The sequence below is a fragment of the Bemisia tabaci genome, chromosome 5 (assembly GCF_918797505.1).
Source record: "Bemisia tabaci chromosome 5, PGI_BMITA_v3".
Lineage (NCBI taxonomy): Eukaryota > Metazoa > Arthropoda > Insecta > Hemiptera > Aleyrodidae > Bemisia > Bemisia tabaci.
In genome coordinates this window covers 46203302-46230277 of record NC_092797.1, presented here as the reverse complement: position 1 = coordinate 46230277, position 26976 = coordinate 46203302, and the positions used below count along the sequence as shown (strand labels likewise).

At 40.3% G+C, this 26976-nt stretch overlaps 2 protein-coding genes across 3 annotated transcripts in view; both read left to right on the top strand.

Moving 5' to 3' along the window:
- The window catches only part of Nca (neurocalcin homolog), a 355612-nt gene that overhangs the window by 112313 nt on the left and 216323 nt on the right, over nt 1-26976 (top strand). The gene's annotated exons all lie outside the window — the stretch shown is intronic.
- LOC109031240 (neuronal calcium sensor 2) overlaps nt 1-26976 on the top strand; it is a 342919-nt gene that overhangs the window by 111967 nt on the left and 203976 nt on the right. Inside the window, exon 2 of the mRNA XM_072300829.1 lies at nt 3676-3713. The gene's annotated coding sequence lies outside the window, so the exon portion shown is untranslated. The remainder of the gene's footprint in view (nt 1-3675; nt 3714-26976) is intronic.

The following is a 26976-nucleotide window of genomic DNA, read 5'->3' as shown; positions in this document are numbered from 1 at the left end:
TGCAAATTGTGTAGTCCAATTGGAACACTTCAGTTTTTGGTCCAGATAATTGTTTTTAGTTCTAGATTCCGGCGTATAAGTGTCAGTTTTTGCCCAGAAGACTAAGAAAAAGTCGTTCGGAAATGAATTATCATGTAATCTTTGCATTGACGGTGAAGAAATGATTTTATTCATTTCATTTCATGTTAGGCAAGACAGCAGATTGCACTACTTTTTTGTGTGCTTGCCTGGTTACGTTTTGAGCCCACAACCAGTACATTTTAATGGATGAAGGAGCAGCAGAATTGTCATACGCTGAGTAAGTTAATTGAATGAAAACGTTTTTACTCTGCCAAAGCTTTTCAACCACATTCGGTCATCATCAGACATTGCGTATGGCAATTCTGCTACTCTTTTGTTAGTTTAATTAATGCTGTTATCCACACAATGTTTGAATACATTTTAAGGTAAAAAATTGGTGGGAATAGATTGTATCGATATCGATTGGCTCAATAAACATAAACATAGCCTCTAAAGTCAATTAAGTAGTCTGACGTAACGGATTTTTTGTGATAAATTTTTGATTCGTATGCAATTTGTATGAGCACTAATTGGCCGGGAGTAGTGAAATTGCTACGAAATTTCTCATTTTCAGCTTTTCTGACTTATATCCTAAAATTTTGGTGTGAGATTATGTTCTATTGATTTGAACCAAACGATGCATCGAACCACTATCGAATACCAACCATGGGCCCCATTTTACTCAAAACGGCAGTGCACACGCACATTGAAGTTCTAAGCTGGAGTGTACACAGCGCCCAAAACCCCCAACGGATGAGGATACGGAGTGGAATCCATTCGCCTTACGGAGTGACATACCGACGGTGAAACTACCAAACCACGTATCTCGTTTGCGGTGTTCAAAAATCTACGCTCACATTTTATTTTTTTGAAGTAGACCAAATCAATATCATTCCTTGAAATTTTCACGGAATTTTCTCCGCACGAAGAGGAAAAATCACAGAAATTTTCAAGACTGAATGTTAAGTAGTTTTTCATTTAAAAAATAAAGTATGACAGGAAGTCTGCGACGTCGCAAACCGAGATACGTGGTTTGGTAGTTTCACCGTCGATACATTATTACAGAGCGGAATCTACTCTTTTTGCGGAGTGTCATACTCTTTCACTTCGCATTCATATCGCTCGGGGTGTTTGGCCGCTATACACACTTCGGCACCACTTCCACTTCCCGATTTTGATCAGTGAGTTTTCCTCAATTCGGCAACCGAGTGACGAGATACGTGACGTGGAGCCGATACAATCTATTAGCACCCAGGTTTTTTTCATCAATCATTCGCGGCACCTCATATCGAGCGGCTATTCCCGCGAGGAAATAGGCCGGCGATACGCACTTGTGGACCGGAGTGGAGATAACGCCGCGCGAGGCGCGACGAGGCGCCCCTCTTGAAAAATGATCCTCCGGCCGGACGGACGTCCAGCCTACCGACTCTAATTTTCGGACACGGCCGCCGAGGCTCTTCCGCCGACGTTATATCTTTTCCGTCCGTCATCGTAGCCTCCCTCGCAACCGGGAAGAGGCCGCCGGAATCGACGGAAAATCGCCCATGGGGACTGCGGGTGTCGTTCGACGGATGCGGATAAAAATATTTTAATGGATGGAGGAGGTCGTTTAGAAGTTGGCGCAGTAAGAACGGGAGCTTTTGCGTGCTGCGAGGTTTTCCGATTTACCGCAGTTTCTTATTCAAAGGAGGAATATCGATAAAGGCCATTTTGAGCCCACCCTAAATTTCCTCGTCTCTGCACGGAGAAAAAAACCTCGTGCGTGGGACCCGAAGTTTAGGTCATATGGATCTCTGAAGTTTTCGGATTGAGCATCTGAAAACTTAAGGTGCAGCTGCTGAGGTTCGGATCACACATCTGAAACTTCAGTTCTTACATCTGAAGTACTTCAGATGTGAGAACCGAAGTTTATCGTATGTGAAAACCAAAGTACTTCAGATGTAAGAACTGAAGTTTCAGATGTGTGACCCGAACCTCGGCAGCTGCACCTAAAGTGTTCAGATGCTCAATCCGAAAACTTCAGAGATCCACATGACCTAAACATCGGGTCCCACGCACGAAGTATTTTTCTCTGTGTATGATTTTTTGCTCATGGAAGGTCTATATTTTATTCCTTATTCCAATCTCTATGATGATCTCTCTTATACGAGACGAAAAAGGCGTGGAATAGGCAACTATTCACGCTCTCCGAAGGTGAATTAGCCTATACTCCTTTTTGAAGGCGATTTTACTTCGACGAAAAATACGCTCATTATCATATCTTTTTTTCTAGCTTTGAATCCTCGCCATGGGAACAAGGCCGCAAAAATTGACGACAAATCGCCCATGAAAACTGCGACGGATAGGGATGAAAATATTTAATGGATGGAAGTTGGCGCAGTGAGAACGGGAGCTCATGCGTGCTGCGAGGTTCCTATTCGAAGGTGGGTTATCGAGAAAGGTCGTTTTTGGGCCCACCCTGAATTTCCTCAACTTTACGATGTTTTGCTCCTGGAAGGTCTATATTTTACAAAATGGAACGTGATTTGGTTATTTTCGATCTCTTTTCGAGTCCAATATTAGCGTAAACGTGCGGGGCTGAAGGCCGATTTTGGTGATAAATGCGGGTTCGCTGTCGAACACCGAAAAATCCTCATTTTCCGCAAAAATGGACATTCAGACTCATGTTAAAGTTGGTATTAGACCTTACAAGAGACCGAAAAGGAACATATTCTGCTTCATTCCGTAAAATTTTGATCTTCATTAAGGAAACAATTGTATGCTTGAGAAAATTTAGGGTGGGCCCGAAAACGGCCCTTAAAGATACTCCTCCTTTAAAGCAATAAGAAACCAGCTTACTTGCGCGTCAGTGCATTAAACGTTCAATCTGCTGACATAAAACTAAATTCGGTTTTTTTGTTTTGTTTTTTAGTTATTTCTTGTACGGTTCCTCACTACAATTTTTTTAACAGATTCTTATGTGAGATGAAAAGGCGTGGAATAGGCAACTATTCACACTCCCCGGAGGTTAATTGGCCTACATTCCTTTTTGAAGGCGATTTTACCTCGACGCCGCTCATTATTAATCTTATTTTCCGTCTTTGAATCCTCGCGATAGGGATCAGGCCAAGAGAATCTACGGAAAATCGCCCATGGGAACTCCGAGTGTCCTTCGACGGATAGGGAAAATATTTTAATGGATAGACGAGGTCGTGTAGAAGTTGGCGCAGTAAGAATGGGAGCTCTTGCGTGCCCGTGCAGCGAGATTTTTCGATTTACCGCAGTTTCCTATTCAAATGAAAACAATAAAAACCAACTTACTTGCACGTCAATGCATTAAACGTTTAATCTACCGACGTGGAGGTGAATTCGGTTTTTATTGTTTTGTTTCTGAATTACCTATTTAATTTACATACCACGGTTTTTTGCTCTGATTCCGAGAACAGATTTCTACGCTCGACTAAGGAAACCGATGCACTTCACTAAACGGGCAAAGTTTGATGCTAAAACTACGAAACGTTCGAAATTTGCTATTTAAATTCTCAGCGTGGATGTTGATTTTATTTCTTCACTTTTCAATAATTAGAACCTCGGGCTATGCATTTTTCTACAACATTATTCCTCTTTTTGTTTCAGAACACCAGTCGACAAAGGAACTTAGAACGCCCAGTCATGTGAGTACTTTCAAAGACTCTCTTATATTTATATTATATTTGTGATAACACTCGTCCCATCAAAAATTCAAGCTGAACGTGAAGTATGCATTGCCGAACATAACCAAACAACAGTTCAATTCGTCAATTATCAAAAGGTCTCTTCGCTTGATTCGCAAAGAAAAAGTGACCAAAAATAAAATCATAAATATATGATTGAATTTTTGGTCACTTTTTCTTTAGCCAATAATAATTAGAGGTTGAATAATTATTTAAAACATTTATCAAAGATCCGCAGAGATTCTTGGTAAGGCAGTGTGCCTCATCTGATATCGATAATTTTAATATATTTAAATTGAGGAAAAACAGCGTTGCCAACTTGCAAAATCGCATTAGCTTAGAATAGGCGAACTCTGCTAATTCTAACCGTCGTGGAACAAGTGTTAAAACGGGACTGGAATACAACAAAGCCAACTCGGTTCGGCAGACGCAGTCTAGCCTTGCACCCTCCCCCTCCCTCACACCCACCCCCTCGATCCATCCCTCCAAAATATGAATAATCGCCATTCAGCGCCGGGAGCTTGTTTTCACAATGACCAAGTGAGGAAAAACAACATCGGAGAGAGGGTGAGAAATCGATACTTTTTCAAATGCCCCCCCCCCCCCCCCCCCGCTCTCAATGGACAAAAACCGCAGAATTAAATAAAGCGAGTGCACCGCGCGCTGCCCAGCCACTGCATTCCCGCTAATTGACTGTTACTCCGACGCCATTACGCAGAAAGGATCCATCCTCGAAAGTCGCCGCGGAAAAAGCGCGTAACTCCCGCGGCGTAGTTCAGGGCGTTATGTTATTTTGTTTCTGTTTGTTTTGTCTTTTTTCCTGCACTACTTTAGTAGATAGATCCCTTCGACCACTTAATCAGGCTGCATCCAGCGTCGCGGTGGGAGGGGTCTGCCGCATTGTCCCTGATCCCGAAGGGTGCGGCGAGGGGGAAGGGAGGGGGCTCGTTTTTCTTACATTTAAATTTTCGATTATCAATTAATCTTGTTAATTTAGCGCCGCAGCCGGTCGCGGCGACAATGACTAATGCGCGGTGCTAAGTGCGGCGCTCGTCCGCCAGATGGCGCGGGAAACCTTCATTTTCGCGAGGAATTCGGCGACTTCTGGGGGCAAACTGAGCGGTGCTAGTCGGGTATTAACGCCCTCCCCTCAGGGTATCTACGCGACCAAAAATCTATTATTACTGGAGGGGCGGGGGAAGAGTTAACTAGCCAAGGGATCGTTTACGATGAAAATTTTTACTATGCACTAAACGCGTGGTTTCCAATGTTATTTCACTTCCTTGTGTCTTAATCCTAGTAAGTAAAATTTTTTTCCGTCATGTCACATTTCGTTCTACCATTCTACTGAGTGGGTCGATTCATGTATTTTTGCGACTTTCAGGTGATAGTCTGCACAAGTGTACATGAACCCGTTTTAATTAGATTCTGGAAATATGACCCAGGTGTTTTTCTATTTCGCGAATAAAGTCTTGAAACAACTCAATTTTTTACAGATACGCACGCGTGCAAATTTTGTCTAATTTTTGCTTAAGATCGGACGAAGAAATCATCTCGCTGATTCAGCATGGTGGAATCAGCAAGATTCTCAGTTAAAAATGCCCATAACTTTTCTGATAAATATGCAATTAGCGAGAAGAAATTTAGCAGCATTACAATGGACCATGTTTAGCAGAAGGGAACCAAGCCACATCGGCTATTGCCAAATTTAACTGGGCAATTTTAATGTTTTGCAAGAAATCGTTTTTGCGGAACTTTGGAAAATTTTAAAAAATTTGCTTCGTACGAAGCAGAAAATTAACTGAATGTTGCACACAACCGTTTTCTCGTTAAAAATGAAATATCGCTAGTCTATACTGCCGTGCTAAGGAAAAACGCCGTATGAACCTTTAGGCGTTGCCAAATTTCCTTTGATAAAGCTCGAATTTCCTGGTAAACATATTAATATTTTTCTTCCAATTCTTCAGATAATTTTGTTCGCAATTTCACCTAAAGTTCCTGAAAATTTCAAGGAAAAATATTCACAACTTTCCTCAAAAATAGACATTTTATCGAAGGAAATTTAGCAGCTATCGTATGTTCACACGGCGTTTTTCCTTAGCGCGGCAGTACAGTGATGGCGAAGAGAGCAGGAAGTGCATCTGTGTATTAGACATGCAGAAATGCATTATGCATTTATGTATGCACATGCTTTTATGTGTCTCGAGGTTCATCTCAGCATGCACTTTGCCTCCTCGCTACCACGGCAGTAATGTGACTTGGTTCTTTTCTGCTTTACGCCGTCCAAATGTAGTTACGTTCTTACATGAGGAGAGCAATGAAATATCCACACTCTTTAATACCCGGGTATTTTACAACACCGGGCGAACCGCACAACGTCACTGTGGCGGAGGCAGGACTCCGGATCGGAGCGACGCTCGGATTAAGTTTTCCTTCTCCGAGCTTTTAATGAGGGAAACTTCGCCTTCGTTAAGACTTTACTTTTCGCATTGCTTCGCTCTCTCGTTATGAATTAGCGGCGTTGACTGCGTGTCCGCACTAATCGCCGCGATCCGATTTTTTAAAATTATGACCCGATTTACTTATGCTCGAGCTGAAAACGGCCGCTACTCGGTACGGAAGATTTCAGCGGCCGTCACATGAACGTATAAGTCACGCCTATTTCTGTGGCGTAGCATGCTTAGCGATTTACCGATTGATCTGTCTTTTAAACCTATGGAAAAGGATCGATAAACACAGGGTTGCCACAGTCAGGTAATACCGGGAAAACCAGGCAATGTCAGGGAATTTTAAAAAGTCAGGGAAAACTGGGAAATGTCAAGGAAAATTACGAAAATGTCAAGGAAAAATTATCAAATCCCCTTTCTTTGCTTTGTAGAATGACTTTAACGTTTTGAATGACAAATTGCCTGAAAACTATTTCTAATCATGTCTTTCCAACCATCTGTAATATCTTCAATTATCGAAACGCATTGAGTCGTATCAATGTTAAACCGAGAATAAGATGCCCGACGATTTATTTCTCTATGAGGCTCAATGTAAGACAAATTTTATAGACGGTTTTTAGAATAAAATTTTAATATCCAGTATATGAAATATTGACGGAAAACAATTGCGACCAGTTGAATTCAAAACCACTCCCAACTCAGTTTTCTCTAAAATACGACTCTGGGAGATTTTATTAAACTTTAGTCCAAATGCTATGCAAATAAGGTTATTTCTTCTCTGAAGGAATAGATTCCTCAATCTTGGCATTTCCATTTCGGACACTTTATATACAGGACGAAAAAACTTAGCTTTCAGATAACTCTTGATTTGCTTTGCTAATCCAAAAGTTTCAAGCACCATAAGCTGAATCCGTGACTTGTCGACTTTCGCAACTTGTTTATTCATCCTCAGTTCCAGCTTTTTCAGTGTCCTCTCCAGCAGGTCGAAGGTTGAATTTCTATCGAATAGCCCAAATCGATAGAAATCCACGCCAGTAATGCTATCTATCGATCAACGCCATCGAACAACGATTCAAAAATCGACTCGCGGTAGGGAATAAAAGTAAGGCAATTTCAGTGGAAGGTCGGCGCAAAAGTCACACGGACATGAAAATCGAGTCAAAAGTAATCGAATTCGAGCTTCTGAACTTGCCTATTAAGAACGGTGCCAATGATCAGACAGGAGGTTAAACTCGTTTTCTTTTCTACTTTACCACTTTAGTTGCACTTACTCTGAAACCGCGTGCTCATCGTAGTGTCGGGAAGATTTACAGCTGGTTCCGAAAACCGCTTCGAAATCCCTCATTCGTATACCCCACTACTCCCAACCCTCCATCCCACCCCCATCTCCAACACAACTCCTAACCCCAACCCTCTCCGTTCCCCTTCCTGTCAAGCTTACATCTAACATCGAAGTTTGCGCACGGCGAGGAAAACACGCCGAGAAAAAAAACTTACTTTATTGGTTCAAGTAACCGTAGTTTTTTTTTTTTTTTTTATCATACCAACCTAAGGGCTATCTAGACCACCGGCCGATTTCTGTGGTCGAAAAATTTCCTCACTTTATGCGGAAAAGTTAGGCTTTTAATATGAACCGAACTTCATATTTTTGCCGGGCAGATTGGTCCTCTTTTCTCCCCCGTAAAGTCACGTCTGTTTACATATTGAAGTATCCACCAGGTACAGTGGTCTTGAAGCAAAAATAATGCACTGAAAGTGCACAAAAAAGGGTTTTGTAGCGCAGTATCGTTAATTTTGCATTTCAACTTAGTTTATCATGAAAAGTTTTTCAAGAACCCCCCATAAAAAGACCATAAAATACGACTCCGTCGGTAACGATATTACTCAAAGAGCTAAAATGGTTTTCAACGTATTTTTTTCGGTTGCTTTCAATTCTCCTTCAGCTGCATCCGCAGTAATCGTTGTTATGAGTATGTTGTGCGTGCTGATTTTAGCTCATTATACCTATACTTGAACGCGTTTTATGTGCAAAATCAATTCGCCTTCAGCTACGTATTCAGCAATTGGTGTTACGGATTTGTTGTGCGTGCTGATTTTAGCTCATTATATACTTGAACGCGTTTTATGTGCAAAATCAATTCGCCTTCACCTACGTATTCAGCAATTGTTGTTACGGATTTGTTGTGCGTGCTGATCTCAGCTCATTGCATACTCGACTCTTTGAAGGCGTTTTAGCGCAGTAGTGCACCCTGCTGGAGAACGAATAAAGTAGGGATTGAGCGATTCATTCAATCTCACTTCTGTTGTTCTCCAACAGGGTGTTCTACTTTCGCACAAAAAACGCCTTCAGAGAGTCAAATATGTAATGAGTTGATATCAGCACTCACAACATATTCGGAACAACAATTGCTACAGACGCAACAGAAGGCGAATTGTTCAGTTTAAAGAAAGCTATGCTAGGAAATTTGCATGCAAAGAGAGGGTATGTGAATACTTTGCCGATCGAATGGTTGGCTTGAATCCATCGAAAAACAAAAATGCGAGCGATCGACACTGATTTAACAGACAAATAAATAAAACTTAGGAACGGACTCATTCCTTTTTTAAGCACCAACTAGTTGCTCGGGAGAGAAAACATTTCTCTTGAAAACAACTACCCAATGCAGAGGAGAGAAATGTTTTCTCTCCCGAGCAACTACTTGGTGATTAGGAGAGGAATGTTTCCTTTCCTAAGCACAAACTAGATGCTTTGGTGAGAAAAACATTTCTTTCCTTTGCACCGGCTAGTTGCTCTGAGAGGAAACATTTCATTTCATAAGATTTCATCAAATTCATATTTTATCGGCATATTTGGCAAAGACTAAATGTTCAGATGGCGTCTTTCTCTTGGACGGCAGTATTACGGCAGCCGTATTTACAGTTGGAGAGTTGCTGTTGCTGAGCTTGTGGAGATATGCACCCGCAAACTTTGTTCAAACATTCACGCGAACAGTGCGTTGATTACGGAAACTCAGTCAACCGATTCCTCCTTCAGATTTCTGGATACAAAAGGATTAACAGCTGTCTAGGAGTTACGAATAATTGGATTCAAATGTAACAATGGTCCACAGTAAGTCACGTCTCTGAGGATTGAATGGAGTAGTGGTGATTCTTGTAACTTGGCTACACTGTTTTTTATCCATTATATTGTATGTTGAACAATCGATTCTAGGCGAGGCAGGCTGTCGCGCCTAAATTCGATGTATTTCATTAATTTAAATGGAGTATTGACAGTGTTGCCAACTTGGTGGAATCGCCATTGGAGTAGAGTCAACGAGAATAAGTCAAACTGCATTTCACTACGACTGATTTTCTCTCATGTAATATTTTAATAACAGAAAACTATTTCCTTGGATGGCGGCCTCTGATATTTCCTTAGAAAATTAGGATAATCCCAACAATTTTTGTCAGAGCGGTGCTTAATTTTCTGCTAAAAATAAATTAAGCATGAGATGCAAATTCGGCAGTGTTTAATGCAGTTCGACAATCTGGCTGATTTCATTTGAACTCATTCGATTATACACGTTGATTGTCAGCTAGCATAAAATATGTGGTCTTTCGCTACCGCCATTTCATGCAGCTAGGGCAAAAAAACGCCCTACATCAAGTGATAATATTGACAAGCATTTGATTGACACGACAAACCTGATATCGAGACATGGCAGTTTTGAAAACGCCTTCAAATGAAGCGTGATACCTCACGCATTCCGGAGAGTACGAATAGTTGTATCGTCGCGCCTGACCGATGCGATGGAATATTAACATTTGATTAACCTCCACGTTGACCATTACGGGTTTTCTTTGACATTTTTACAATTATGATCGCATAGTGAAGGTGTGTCCAAGCTATGATTATACTTAGCAATTGGGCAATTAAATAGGAGGATTAAAATACACAGTCGGTGAGGAATAAAGCAAAACCAATTATATATAACTATTTTAACTATAATATATTTTAATTAATAAAGCGCCTGATAGGAGAATCGAATTCCAATTATAAGTATAAGTTTAAGACCTTATTAATGAATTCAATTATAATTTTGAAAACTATTAGTTTTGCTTAACTTAAAATTTTAATGAAATAAAAATAAAAATTCGTAAAATATAAAAATGTAAATTTTACCACATTACATTGAATATATTTATTAATATATCATCAAAGTAGAGACTCAAATCAACAGTAAAATACAAGAAACAAGAGTAAAAAATGGGTGTAAAAAGCTTAAATAGAACTAAAACACATCCAGGAACTTTTGGGTCAATTACATGGTCATTTTCAACTGAATAAAAAATTAAAACAAGATGTGAGTAATTGTAATTATAGCAAGTAACTGTTGCATTAGCTCGTGAGATCAGCCATTCCTTTGATCCTCCGCCCTGAACTTCATGCGACACGACAGTCCCGATATTGATTCTTGGCAGTTTTGAAAACGCCTTCAATTGTGGCGTGATACCTCACGCATTCCGGAGAGTACGAATAGTTGTATGGTTGCGCCTTCCCAATGCGACGGAAGATTGAAATTGAAGCAACCTCCCCGCTGGTCTTGTAGGTTTTCTTTTGAAATTTTTGCAGTATGTTGTGACCGCGGAGCTAAATTGTATACGCAGGACGTTTCGGGCCACTTACAGACTTCTCACGCTCATTCTCACCTGCAACAAAATCCATAAATAAAAAACTAAAAAAAGGCGATGGGCACACAACTGTTTTATTACCTCGTAAGATGAGTCGCTGATCTTGTTCTTCGAACTTTATGCGACACGAATCACAATCCCAGGAACGTACTATATTTTAAGTTTTTAAAGGGCATGATTAAGGTTCTGCACTGTCTGAATAAAAAGTACTAGGGGATGCGTCCGGCGTCCCCTGGTCGCCATGCGACTCAACTCCGCAGGCGTATCCCACCTTTAATAAATTAGAAATATGAATTTATAAATCAAACATTTATAGCCTAACTTCATGACGAATCATATCATTCGAATCACCCCCCCCCCTCCCACTTGTTAAATTTTTACACCACGGTTTGATCTACTTATTGATAATGCAACATGGAGTTGCCCTTGGCTGAAAATAGATTGATGTACATAAAAACCGACTTAATTAATATGTTGAACCCGGAATTTATTAATCCTCATTGCAAATGCAAGAGAAAGAGGAAACTGGGTTAAGTAAGGGGAAAGTATTTTTTTTACGTTTTTTTGTTCGTTTGTTTGTTCTTTTTTTTGGCCCAATATTGTTAGTGTGATTCTTTATCGCCCGAAACGTAGACTGAAGGATCAAATCTTTCCGTTGGAAAATGCCCTTGGACGGCTACATACTAGTCCATGAATTATTAATTGTGTTGCATCACTTTTCCGGCTTTACTTTTTCCGGGCGGTCTTGCGTTCGACGGATCCCTCTTTTTTCGTTCACCCCCATTACCGTCCTCTCTGAACGAGTATTTTTAATGTCCTCAGATAATTTAAATTAATCATCACGGAAGTAGGTCTTCATTTTTTAAGTTAATCATGAGCTATTAAACGAATAGTCGGCGTTGGGAGAACTGCCTGCTATTATCACGTTGCCAAATTTCCGGAATTTTTCTCTCTGACTCTCAAGCATTGGACTGAGTTTGTTAAAAGCTAGACTGTTGGGCATTATGCAATGATTTCACGTGCTTTTTGACCATTTAGAAATCAGGCTTTTCCCAACTACACCTAATTTTGGAATGTTTTCAACGATTTAGCTTTTGACCCATCAGCATGTCCATTGTCCATTGTTTAAATTTCATTTCAGTTAATGGACTTACTTTAGATTTAGGACCTCCCACAAATTAGAGGAATCTAAATATCAGCTGTTTTTTTACCCCTCCAAATATCCTGTAGGGGTAAGTCTAACTCATTCTTTCTCGAAGTGTGACATGGGCCTTTTCTGTTCAGTTTAGCTCTTTGCCTGTCGGTGTTAAAATATACTTAGTTTGAAAAAAAGAGCCACAACTTATTTTTACACTTTACAACTTTATTTTTCAAACTAAAATTTAGACTACCTTAAGTAGTACAATTAATTGATATGTCTTGGTTCTTCGCATTGATACTCGATTTAATCGATATTCTTTGAATTTGGATACTTGTTTTCTTTCAAAAGCCCTAGGGAGCACTGGAAAAAAACACATTGGATCTATAGTCCAGGCTCTTAAAAACATCGACAAGAAAAAATACTCTTGATTCAATCAGATTTAAACTTAAATCAAGAACCAAGCCTCTTAATTTGAGCGGATTTCCTTTTGATTTAAGCTTAAATCTGATTGAATCAAGAGTCCTTTTTCTTGTCAATGTTTTCAAGAGTCTGGACTCTCGATCCAATGTGTTTTTTTCCAGTGAGACTTCCTTTCCCCCCGTTTTTTCTTTGCCAAAAATGAAAAATAATTTCGTATTTTACCAAAGTTTCTTCGATTCCTCGATCTTCTTCACATCCGGTGTTAACACACTTCAACTTCAATCCACATGACTACTGAATGAACCCCTGATTTTTTTTGTACGTGGCATCAACGGGATAAGCAAGGATTCCAAAGGATGACCATACGAGGGGGTTGATGAATCGAGGACCGGGGGGGGGGGGGGGGCGAGAGGACTGCAGAGCATCCGATAGCCAATGGCGTCATCATTAATCAGGGCCCGATGGCGGTGACAAGGTGCGTGTCTCGTGTCCTGTGTCCTCGCTGCCCGCCCCCGCTCCTCCCCGAATCCGTGATAATTTTATGCAGTGAATTAATCATGACAGCAGCCAGCAGCCAACTTAGTTAAATCAAAAACATTTATCGTCGCGCGGACCAAGTGCCGCCGCCCTGTTGTCGAGTCCTTCTCGAATTTACGCCGCGGCGCCTTCGAACAAGCGGGACGCAACCCGCGAATCGCGGTTAAACCCGTTGATGCTGGATCACGACGCCTTCGAACAAGCAGCCACGCAACCCGCGGATCACGATCCGATGATGAGATGTGACAACTTCAAACAAGCCGCTATGCAAACACGGTCCGAAATGTTGATAATGAGATGAGATGCCTCACAACGAGCTACTATGCAATCTTTGCGAATCACGGTTAAAACGGTAGATGTCACGATGTGATGCCTTCAAACACGCCGCAATGCAATGTGCAATCATCTGGAGTCTCCAAAGGAAAGGAGTTGATTACAGAGAGACTCCGAATATTACCCTAAGAAAAAGACTTTGATAAAACATAATCTTTAAAAAAATCTTGGAAAAGACACGCAAATTGCATAAGGACGGTGAAACTGCCAGACCACGTATCTCGTTTTCGGTGTTAAAAAATCTCCGCTATCATTTTATTTTTTTGAAGGAGAACACATCAATATCGTTCTTTGAAGTTTACACAGAGTTTTTGTAGCTTAGAGAAGAAAAATCACGACAGTTTTTAAGGATTAATGTCAAATAGTTTTTGATTTTAAGTATAAAGTAGGTATGAGATACGTGGTTTGGTAGTTTCACCGTCGATACTAACTTCTGTACAGTAACACTAATCAGTCATCTTCTAAGTATCATTTATCTAAAGTATTTATTTACATAAAACACCGCGAACCGGCGGAAGTCCTTCCTCAGTCTCAGAAAAGCCGTTGATTATGAGCACAAGCGACAATGGCGCCTTTGTGCCAGCTCCCTGTCATTCTGCGGTCCATTTGTTTTCCGCCAGCCCGATTTTTCAAAGCCCCGTCTGAAGACTTGTGCCGCCCACTCAGATGATAACAATTTAAGGATTAGGAGAGTCTTCCAAGTCTCATCAACGACCCTCTTGTAAAAAGAAAGAAAATAAAATCCACCCGTTTCATAGCTAAAAACCCACTTTCAACGCAATACGAAAAAGTAACCAAATTTTTTTGTTCATGTAGAAATTATAATACAGCAATACAAACTTTCTGTTACTTTATCTTAATTATCATTTTTTTTTCGCGCTTTTGCCCCAGTCGCATTTTACAAAGCTAGAACCGAAACTATGTGTATGTTTCAACATATCGCGCTGATGTTGCAATGAAGTTGCAATTTTCGGGCAGTGGACAATTTCCAACGATCTTTTGCGATTTGATGGTGAGGTTTTAATGGTTCCTTGCATTAAGGGGGTAGGGAATCTGCATCACAACCAGAAATTGCAAAGTATGACCTTTTAATTCCATTTTATCACGATAATAAATGCATCTCGATACTTTCGCTCTTTCAAATACAAGCTAGATAATTCGCACATCTTGCCACAAAATCGCAATGATTTGACGATATTTTCGCAAATTATGGCAATCTCAGCGACTCGGGTGGAATTGTACCGATATTCGGAACCGTTCGCAATGAAGATGCGCAACTTTGGAGCCAAACAATTGTGCTCCATTTTGTTTTAACAATATAATATAATTATCGCGGGACTTTGAACATGGCGGAGTTCGCGGAAGTGAATTTTCAGGATATAGATTCGACGCTCGGAGCCACTTTGACGAAAGCAATTTTCACCTGGAAATAATTACTATACTCCGCCTTCCTCGAATCAATGAACGGGAAGGGATAAGTCCGACGGGGAAACCCGGGGAGCAGCTCCAGGATTCCGGGAAATCAAAGGAACATTCCGGAATCGGTTCCTGACAATGCGGCCCCCAGATAGAGCCATCCCCCGCTTAGCGTATCTCTGCGCACTGTGGTAATGGAACGCGAAATCTAGCCAAATCCAAAAATCATAGGGACAAAACCTCTTTAATCAACATGTAACTATTTCCTCGACAAAATATGTGTGTCCGTCCCATGGTTGTTAGATTGACTAAAACAATCGAAGATCAGCTCATTTACATTTCATGCCGCCGACTTTCTCTCTCGTCCTCAGGCATGGTATGCTTAGAACATTCCCTCACGTATCATTTAAAATTTTAAGGAATATACTTCTTTATATCGTAATACTAATGTATTGATGGACGTATAAAAAGTATTACGTTCCACGGTAAGCACTTTTCGAAGATGAAACTTGAATCTCTGATATAGACAATTTTTTGAAGAAGTTTGACAGAAGTAGACGATACATAACGCTTAGCGTCTATGGAGAACGAGGACAAAAATCGAATTGAATTCGCCAAATCGTTATTTTTTCCTCAAAAGGAGTAGTTGCAGCAATTTGGCAGTTTTGGTTAGATTTTTAGTTCAAATACCACCGTGTGCGGAGAGAATATTGCGTCATGAAGTTTGCAGGCGCCAGATAATTATTAATGTTTGTCCTCGAGTGACAACCTTCCACTCAACACGCATCTATATTTTTCCAAGAATAACCTGTTAATATTCGAAGGAACCCAAAAGTTATCGCGTGTTCATGTATTTTGGGGACCTTTCTTCATTCATTTTAACTCTAAACTTCAGAAAAGCATCTCTCCTTAAAGCATTGCCTCCTTGCTGCGAGTTGGGCCCCTCTCCGATGAACAGTCACAATATACAATCATCAGAAGAGATGTCAAGATAAATACGTAAAGGCCAATTCCATAGAGTAAATCAAATTATAAAAATGGACCACGTTAAGCAGAAAGTAACCAAGCCTCGTTAGTTATTGCCAACTTTAATTGCGCAGTTCAATATTTTACATGAAAACGGTTGTGCGGATTTTCGTGCAAATTTCAGTGAATTTTTGTATAGTGCGAAGCAAATTCTTAAAAATTTTCCGAGGAATCTGCAAAAACGTTTTCTTGTAAAAAATTAAATTGCCCGGTCAAATTTGGCAATCGCTGATGTGGCTTGGCACCTTTCTGCTTAACGCGGTTCATTTGATTGCTGCTTAAATTTCCCGCCGCAAATTGCATAATCATCAGAACAATCTTACGCATTTGTAACTGAGAATTTCGCCGATTTCTCCTCTTATCTTAAGTGAAAATTAGGAAGAAATACGTTGTCTCTAAAATGAGTTAGGAATTACGGTTCCAAATCGCAACATGTAGTCCAATCGGACCGCGTTGAGCAGAAAGGAACCAAGCCTTGTTAGCTACTGTCAAATTTAAGTGGGTAATATACTTTTTTACATGAAAAGGTTTGTGCATATTTTTGTGCAAATGTCAGTGAATTTTCTGCACGGTACGGAGCAAATTCCTTAAAATTTTCTGAGGAATCCGCACGAACCTAGTCCTGTAACAAATTAAATTGCCCAGTCAAATTTGGCAGTAGCTAATTTGGCTTGGTTCCTTTCTGCTAAACGTGGTCTGAATAAGAATGCCGAGAAGTGTACATCCAATATCCATTTTTGCAGGCTGATTGTTCAAATTTATAGACAAAGCTATAGACAAAGAAGACAAAAAGGATATGGACGGATCCTATTGGTGGAGGTGAGTGGTTGCAATGGACAAAGGAGGTAAGTAATAGACTAACTAAAGGCAACTCACGAGAAACTCGATAGTTAGTCCATCATTTTCTCTCTTAGTCTATAAGAACCAACCATATTAACCAATAGAATTACTCCATACTCCCTATGTCTTCTTTGTCTATCGCTTTGTCTATAAATTTCAATAATCAGCCTGCTGGTTTCTAATACGAAAAATGTAGACGTAGTTTCGCGTTTTGAAAGAGGGCAGTGGCCAGGGGTGGAATTTAAGGGACAGTAATGGAAGAACTCACGGTTGATGTTCGCGCGTAAGTCCTTGGAACGGCGGAAAAAACGCCCGATACAACGAGAGATCGCTTTTGACAGATTGGGGAGGAAGTGAAGACGAGGGTCCGGTGAAGGGTGCCGAAAGGGACCCTAGTGGGTAAGAGAGAATGTTAAAGGGATATGTGTGAGGATATCAGGAATATAAGTCCACCACAAAAAGTGATCGATGAGGGTTGATTGGGTCCAATCAGGGTTTTGAGCCGAGGTCTAAAACATCCAGTTTTTTGCCGCAGTTCTCCGTCCTTTAGGCCGGATCGGATAGAAAAGCCCCAGAAACCTAAAAATCGTCCTTTTTCTCACGAAAGAACGTAACTGTATTTCAGTTTTACCAAATTCCTCTTCGCAAATTGTATTTTTATGAGGAGAATCTTGGGCATTTCCTCCTGAAAATTTCCGCGATTTTCCCTCTGACCTCATCATGCAAAAATCAGTCAAATTTTAAAGAGAAATTTTATCGGTACATTTTTGGAAAAAGTTGAATTGTTTGAGCCAATTTTGCAATCTTGGAATGGATTTACGTTCCTTTGTGCGGGAAACGACAAAATGCTAGGGAAAAATGGATCTGAAATGGAGCAAAACCTCGAGTAATAGTCTCAGAAGGTAAGGCACTAGGAGAAGCACTTCATCCATTCATTTTTTTAATGCTGTAGCTCAAAATTGCATGCAATGTGTAATAAGACTGCAAAATTTTCTCTCAGATAACCATCTCGGACCTTGCCTATCGCTGCGTAGGGTATTAGGATGTTTGAAAGTCGTGGAGGATTCGGGAACCGTGCAAAATCGAGGAAAAATTTGGCGACATTTTACAATTTCTGACACTTCCCAAAACAGCTATCTACACAGGGAAACGAATGGCACATATTTTGTTTCTGTCCATGAAACAGCTACCCACACAAGTGAACGAATTGCAGATATTATGCTTCTGAAATGAGCCTGAAACTGTTGTTACCTATCGTAAAATCTGGTCCAATTGAAGAAAAATGTTTTCATCCTGGCGTAACACGTTTGAATAAATGTCATGTTTCCAACTCAACAGCCTCCTTTCAGAGATCCTTGTGAGAATAATTTTTGTGTCTGATCCTCTGGAATCCTGGGAAATCGTGTATAATGCTATCGTGGTGCATACTTCATTTGCCCGCGTACGTAAGCCCAATGTAAACTTGGCCTATCGCTCTCGAACTCCGGGAAATCAAAGGGGTTCCTGATATTGACCTCGGTTAATTCGGCGATCCTGTCAAAGAGCGGTCTCCCGCTGCACATGACGGCGCGGAAATTGCGTCGGGAAGTTTGCAGGCGTTCTTTGATGATTATTCTCTTCCCACTCCGGGCATTCGACTGGTCTGGTGCGGCGCGAGTCTGTATTCTCTCTAGAGGAATTGTAATTCTCGCTTTTTTCCGATTCGGTGAAAACCGGCCAGTGGTGTCAGCTTGCGAAATGTTTCCATTTATTATTCTGATTTGTTCCTCTTTTCTCCAAAATTGAGTAATAAATTGATCTCACAATTGCGTCACAAAATGTGTCAAAAATAAAAAGAGGAGAGAAGGTTCAGTTTTTTTTGCCCGAGAGTACCTATTTTTTTTCTTCCTTCATCCAAAAAACGAATCATGATACCGGGTATCAAGCGACGGGTACGGAATAAAACAAAAGAATATGAACTATGCAAAACGATAATCCGGGTATCGGAACTTGGCTGTTTTGAAAACGCCTTCAAATGCGGCGTGATACCTCACGCATTCCGGAGAGTTCAAATAGTTGTATCATTGCGCCTTTGAAATGCGACGGGAGATTACAATTGAAATAGCCTCCATGCATGCTGGCCTTTTCGATTTTTGTTAATATTTTTGCAGTCATGAATGCATAGCTTAAGTGCGCTCCAGCTAGAATTGTATTTATCAAATGGGTGGTTTTTATGCGATGATTATAAATAAACAAGTGGTACGGAATAAAACAAAAGAATATGAACTATGCAAAACGATAATCCGGGTATCGGAACTTCGCTGTTTTGAAAACGCCTTCAAATGCGGCGTGATACCTCACGCATTCCGGAGAGTTCAAATAGTTGTATCATTGCGCCTTAGAAATGCGACGGAAGATTACAATTGAAATAGCCTTCATACACGCTGGCCTGTCAGGGAATTTTCTTTTGTGACAAGGAAATCAGAGATTTCGTGATCTCAAGGAATCCTCAAAAAATCGGCATGTCAGTGAATTATATTTTGTAAGCATGTATTTTGTTACATGTAAGGGAAATATCAGAGAAATCGAAAAACGCGGATTCTTTATTCGTGGAAAATTGATGCTGAATTAGGTTTCAGACAAATGGAATCTACACTAAAATTTCCACCAGAATTTCTGCTGATGTCATTTAAATTTTAAAAATTAGCCACGCATACTACATTTTAAGAAGTAAAATTGTGTCAGCTTTTTGGATCCATTCTGCAGTCATCCTCTGATAATTTCAAGTCATAATTTTGTTTTGTACACCTTTTGAAAAACGAAGTATTTACGGAAATATTCCAACCAAGATGAGGCGCCATAGAGTTTAATCATCTTCCTGTTTTTCTTCCAAGGAAATTGAAACCGCTAATATTTTTTCCCACCAAATTTTTTTTTTTTTGAGAAAGCAAAACATTGTCAAAGAAATATCAAATGCCGTTTTCAAGACACACAGGAGCTCGGCCACTCTCAAAAGAACTCAGGGCACTTACTCTGTCTTGTCTTGTGATACAGTGGAAGGGGGGGGGGGGGGGGGGCTCAAAGGACCACACACTTTATTTTTACACGTGACGTATTGAATTATTAGACGCTGCAGTCAGCAATTCTCTTTTCTTTCTCAACGTTTTCGTTCATAAAGTTGAAGTTGACATCAATCATCGTAAACAGTGCACTGCCGCGGTAAGGAATTATGTCATACCGTCCTTCCTCTGACGTAAGCACATATCTCAATTTCCACATGATCCCTCTTCTCCGCAGAACTCCATACTCTCCGAGCTCATGCGTCTCCCGCCACCTTCAGGCGCGCGATAAGTCAGTACTTTCGGAACCCACCTGGCACGATTTTTTTTTATTCAATCATTTATGAACGATTTGATGGACGACAGATCGAGAAATTGCAGGAAAATGTTGGCGTATTTCGTTAAATGTCATTCGACGATCTTCGCGGATATACGCGGCGACTTATTGCACTAAGTCACCGTCGATCACACCTTAGCCTGCCATCTCTGGCTGTATAAATCACTTTTTTTCTTCCTCCGCGAAACGATTGGCTCAACCTCCGGACATTTCCATCGCTCATCGTATTTTCCTCGTTTGAAGTCTGCGAAAAATGTTACACAGCCTAACAGCTTCCAAAGTCAAAAATCGAATTACGGACCGAACTTCACAGTTCTCTGGCTTTGAGAGTGCCATAACTTTACAACGCACTTTATCGAATAAGCTTGCACTCGTGTCGAAAGAACACTGATTGCACTCATCATTGAAGGCCCCAAAAACAGCATGCTAAACATATTCATAATCTGGTAAAAATATCGATGAGGATTTAAATGCGATCGGAACAGATCGGCCGCAATCGTCCGTACATTTTGTACTTAGCACGGATACTGTGTGCCTGGAGGTGGTGGGAAACGCATCGACTTCGGCGCGGGAGAAATGACCTCCTGAGCGTCCTGTTCATCCAATTTTTAAAAATTTGGGTGTAAATTAAAGCTGAGAGTATGCCTCATATACGCATTTAATCAGATTTTCTCTATCTCTAATACTTTTGAAATGAGAGCAAAACGCGCAGGACTTTATGGGATTACCCTTGTATATATCCTTATTAAAAAAGGTAATACATTGTAGCACTGGCACTCAGCTGTACGTGAAATTGTCATCTTTACTTACGTTTAAGGGGGCACAATTTCATGGAAGATTAAATCTGAACTTTATCAAAAATCCCCTAAAGTAAGCCGAAAATTCCAGATCGTCAAACGTTGCAGTCTTGCTTAGTTCAGTTTATTTTTGTGCCAATATAAGAAACGTGTATAATTGCATTTCATTCAGCAATGCCGCATCCAGAACATGGTGATTAGGAATTTTTAATAGTTTATTCTTAAAACATTTTTTTTTGTTTTTTTTGTTTGTTTAACTGGACCGTCTAAACTTCGGTCAGTTTCGACTGTTTTGGCAATTTATAACCCGAACAGTTTGATTTTTCCCACAATAAATACACCTCTATGATTTAGTATCATTACTAAATGTTCGGTTTTTGTGGATAAGAGTCCCGTGGTTAAACATTTAAACAATCAAAAATAAATCATACGTTGATAAGAGGAATCTTAACTACTGGACGAGATTCTACTGCCCTTTTATTTGAAACATTTCAGGACTAAAACATGGTTTTAAAAGATGTACAACGCCCGGTGACATGCATGACACGGCATATCGTCACCCCTTTGACGAAAAGACGTATCTCAATTTTCACGTGAGGCCTGGTATGCATATAAATCTATGCTTTCTGGAGCTCATGCGGAAATCAAGCTACGTCTTTACGCCAGAGAAGCGATGATATACCCATGGAAAATGCGTTGCTGATAAACTCAGAGGCTCCAACGAGAGAAGAAGAGTCATGACGTGGCGCGATATAAATAACGTCCTTTTTCTTTTATGATATGTGTCAACTTGTTAGCCCAGCGCTAACTTGAAGCTATGGAAATGTATATCCGTTCCCAACGTGGCCTCATCCACACCTCTCACACAACTCCTCTTGGGATCCACAAGCGGAAATGATACACATTTTAACGATCTCCCTCCGCGTATCCCCGGTGAAAATTTTCAGCGTCATAATGGTGAGGAACAATTGGACCGGGTTTAGTAGAAAGGAGCTAAGCCACCTCAGCTATTGCCAATTTGAATTGGGTATTTTAATTTTTTACAAGATGTCGTTCGGGCGGATTCCTTTGAAAATTTTTAAGGAATTTGCCTCGCACTTTTCGTATCGCAATCGATTCTACGCCTCGAACCACGTAGGATGCGACTGAAAGCTCGAACTTTTTTTGCCCGACCGAAATTGAGAAAAATCGACAGGGGTTACGAGGATTAAATTTTCAGGTTCAAAATCGAAAGCTCTCCTTTTGGTGGTTTTTATTTTATTTGCATTAAATGGACAATAAGAAGCTAAATTTAGTAAACCTTGTCATATACTACTGTCAAGGGAACTTAAAAAAGACAGCTCAGGATAATACTTCGACGTTTCATTGCTCCGGAGGCTTACTTTTAAGTCCCACCGATTGACCGTTTGAACTCGTTTTCGTTTGCCAAGCTACACTTGAGCTTCAATATGTCCATTCTAATAGACTATATGTTTAAAATATAGTAAAACGTAAAAAAACAACTTTTACGGGACCTCAAAGTGGCCTCCCGAGGCGATTCCCCGCTGTTCTCGAGCACAAGTTTCAATTCCTCCCGATTAGTCCCGTCAACTCGTATTATTCTGTCTGGGCAACTTCAGGCTCCATGGCATCCGTTTTGATAGAATATGACAATGCAACATGATAAAATGCATGAATGACGTATGATAGCGTGTAGTAGTAAGAGCCAAGAAACGCGAAAACGTCACTTTTCATGAGATATATCTTGAGGCGATGGTAGATGACGGACCTGCCACTCAGACTAAAAGGTAGTCTAGAGTCATGACAATAACTTCCGAGTAAAATTACGAGGTGCTAAGAGGTGTAAAGTATACTCTTTGGGTCCTACTTTTGCGATTTTATTGAAAAACTGACTATATCTAAGGCTTAGTCTACAGTAATAGATACGACGAAAAAGAATAGTTCAGCGTGTAACATCTTCAACGTACACTACATTTTGTGAATCAGATGCCCAAACACTTTCAGGTACAGCGAAACAAAACGTGAACATACAAACCCTTAAACACAGCACTGCCGCTCGGTAACTGGGATCGTGCTCAAAAGTGCTCCGCGCGCCGCACTGCCTGGTCTTGTCACATCTTTATTAGTGCTTCAATCGAAGTGATATTTTACAAGATTCCTCTCTACAGTACGCACCATCGATCGACGTCTTAAAATCGAACTTTTTCCAAACTTCATTTTTTTGATTTATTGCCCCAGAAATCCGGGTATCCCAGGTAATAATCCCGGTAATCCCAGGATCGGCAGGGGACGGGGACTAGGACCGATAAAATTTTGAACGATAGGCGCATCTACTCTGGTGGCAGTGCCGTTGACGCCAGCCTGAAGTCTGACGCCTGAAGCTATTGCTTCAGGAACTGGTAGGGCTTGAACCCAAAGGCAGAGCAGGAGGATTCCAAGAAAGCACACTAACAGTTGAAGATTCATGACGCCGAAACTGGACAATGAACAGGGTCGAAAACCAGAGCACAAAGTTAAGAAGCAACCCGTAGATTCGTTGTAGAGAAACACGTTACTGACAAGTAATGTTCTTCTTGCGTTGGTTTTATACCTGATTGACATGCACCAGGAAAAAAGCACATTCGGAAGGTGATAACACAAGACAATGTGAGGAAAGAAAAAGCGGCCGAGGTCGTGTATTCCAGCACCTAAAGGTGATTCTAGGTATCATGCGTAATTATTTCTCCGATAAATCGAACTCGATTATAGGATCTTTGACTTTTCCGAGATTTTCTCGAACGATTATTACTTTACAGGGGTGTTACGTATTATTTTCGAACCTTGCGGGAAGTTAAAATTGTCAGGAGGATGCGAAATCTGCATCGGAGAAAAAATTAGAGTAATACACAGAAGTTGGTCAATATTTTCCTTAGAAAAGATCAAATATCATAAGCGGGGAAGGAAATACCTCATGTCCGTAGTGTGTCCCCTTCCACCTCGAATTTATTCGGAAATAGATCAAAAAATAGTGATTACTTGGCTCAAAATATCAAGAGTAAGGACAGAGTCACACCAAAATACGAAACTCTATCTCATAAACCGCAGCAGGATGTCCAATGCTGTCATGTTATTTGGTTCGTATGACCATATTATCTGCTCTGGTAATCACACTCACTGTTCATATGACTCATCTATTTCCTAACTTCGTTTATTTTGAAAATTCCATTTGTTTGAACCGAGATTGCGATTACCAAAACTGGAAGTACGGTTACTTACGAATCAAGTAGCAAGCCGATATGGAATACAGCTTTGCGACTCATACGACCGATTATTTTACTTAAGTGTGGAGTGAAATCAGCTTCGCTATTCGATTGATGATATGGATTAACTTAATACCTTTTTTCGATTTCGTGACATTTCTGAGTACGTCAACTTCAAAATGTTTTAATGCAATTTTTCAATGAGTCAAGTGTTAATTTCCAGTGGATCGGTTTTTTTGAAAATCGTTCGAAAAAAATTAAAACCCGTTACAGGTCGAGAAGAGTTCGATGTGTATCGATATGATAAGTTTGCACTGATTCCTACCTCGGTCAGTTGCATGCTCATTTTCTCGTTTTAATTTTTATTTTTAGCTTTTGTTCCAGTTGAGAATGGGCATGTAATTGGCCCGAAACGTCCTGGTTGTTTTACGTCTCCTCTAGCCTTGTATACCCATTTGTTTTTTGTATTTTAGTGTGTTTTTATTGTTGTCTGCATGCGGGCTATTGTGTCTCTCGCTCTCTTATCGATATGATAATTAGCACCATTAACCTTAGCGAGTACGGACCTTATCAGGGAACAAAGATGCGGATACATTAAAGAGGAAAAAACCTCGTTTTTCTCCGCAAAATCATCAGACTTATTTCTTCACGTACCTTCCTTCACCGAATATATTATATGAAAAACATTTCAGTTACCAAACCACGAATTGCATTCATTCAGACGGCAGTCAAGTTTGCACTGCAGTAACACTCACAGGAGCAAATAGATAACGGTCTCTGGCATTGAAAATACAATGTAAAAGCCTTGAAATACCGGGTTTTCGTCCGTTTTCGATGAACTTTCGAGTATCTTTTTTTTTTAAATCTTCCTAATTTTTTTTTCATGGCCCGCAACATGTTCGAAACCGCTATTGCGTAAGATTTTCCGAAGATTCTTTCCTCCTCAAGACTCATTAGTGTAAACGCTGCGTTACAATAGCAGTTATCAAACAGTTTCTGTTTGAATTTTTCGCTCGTTTTTCTTTCTTCATAGCTGGTCTGTTGCCTCATATATGTTTAGAATGTATGAATTTTTTGTAGAATTTTGGAATGAGAATTTATAAAACTATGGGATCCACCCTATGATCGCCTCGCAGTCCAACCCCCCCCCCCCCCCCCAAAGCGTGCCGCATCTTGACACTAAGCGTTACACTGATAAAAATATTCTTGTGTTTCTTTTGGTCCGTATAGGAAGTAAAACACAAACCAACACAAATTTTGTGTTCGAATTCAGAACAGTATGCGGTGAATTTAGCGCAGAAAATAATGGTGCAGCGTTGGTATTCACCGCTCGTTTTTATTCAATTTCTTCAAAGAAAACTAGCTGGCATTTTCTCTTGAAACCGTCAACCGAACATTAGGGTTATTTTGTGTTTTACTGTCCGTATTAATCAAACTTTTGTGTTGAAATTTCTCTCTGTGTACGCTCTCTTAAGATTTTATATTATAGAGTAGGATCTACAGTGGATTTCATATAATCCAAACAATCTACATTATAAAATTCAAAGGAAAATGCATAATACATTGTAAAAAAAGAGCATTCTGTTGAAGGAACTTTGGCAAAATTTTTAATGATTATATTGCGTGTCTCATCATAGCATGATTATACTTCTCTCCTTTCAAGTGCGTCAAGTAATTTCATGAGCTGCTTCTAAACGGTAAAAACGAGCCTAAATGTTGTTACAATGCTTTACCTTAAGTTCAAGTCAAAATCCTTTCTCTTAAAAATGTGGTTTGGACTATTTTGGTGTGTGTAACATTCAACATAACAGCCCCAAAGGGTTGGACTGCTTGGATACCAGATGGTGCAGCCCGTGGGGGTTGAGCTCCGTAGGTGCCAGGTGGGGCAGACCCTGGGTCTTTAAATTGTATATCGGATATCAGTGCCTACAATAGGGCAGGAATACCACACGCATTACGCCCCACACTGTGCGGTAGCTGGCTGGTGTGAATAGCATCTTATCGCCTTACGACCATAGGAATACTTCACGCATTCCGCCTAATACAGTGCGGCACCGGTTGGCTTGGATCGCAATTTTCCGAGAACTGTCCAATTTGACCTCCAAAAAACAAAGAATTTCTTCTGTTTTAAAGCTACTATCGAACATACATTAGGTCAAAACGGTAAAATCCGAGTCAGGTCGATTGTTGAATCGTTGTCGAATGACATTGATCGATACATAGCATTATGAAGATAGGGAGTTACCGAACAAACTCGTTCGATAACGATTCAACAATCGAACCACGAATCGTTGTCGAATGACCTTGATTGATATATAGCGTTGTGAAGATAGGGAGTTATCAGTGAAACTCATTTGATAACGATTCAACAATTGACCCACGAATCGTTGTCGAATGACCTTGATCGATATATAGCATTGTGAAAATAGGGAGTTATCTATCAAACTCGTTCGATGACGATTCAAAAATCGACCCACGAATCGTTGTCGAATGACCTTGATCGATATTTAGCGTCGTGAAGATAGGGAGTTATCAGTGAAACTCGTTCGATAACGATTCAACAATTGACCCACGAATCGTTGTCGAATGACCTCGATCGATATATAGCATAGTGAAGATAGGGAGTTATGAATGAAACTAGTTCGATAACAATTCAACAATCGACCCACGATTCGTTGTCGAATGACCTCGATCGATATATAGCAGCGGCGTGGCGTGAATTGCGATATATCGATTGTTATGCCATTTAAACCTATGGTAAAGAATCGATTATTAAGGTGTTCGCTACGAACACCCTGTTTATCGATCCTTTTCCATAGGTTTGAATGGCATAACAATCGATATATCGCAATTCACGCCACGCCGCTGATATATAGCAAAGTGAAGATAGGGAGTTATCGATCAAACTTTGATCGATTGATCGATTCAACAAGCGACCTGGAGCTCTGAACAATAAGGCTGGACGACGACGATGGCTATTTG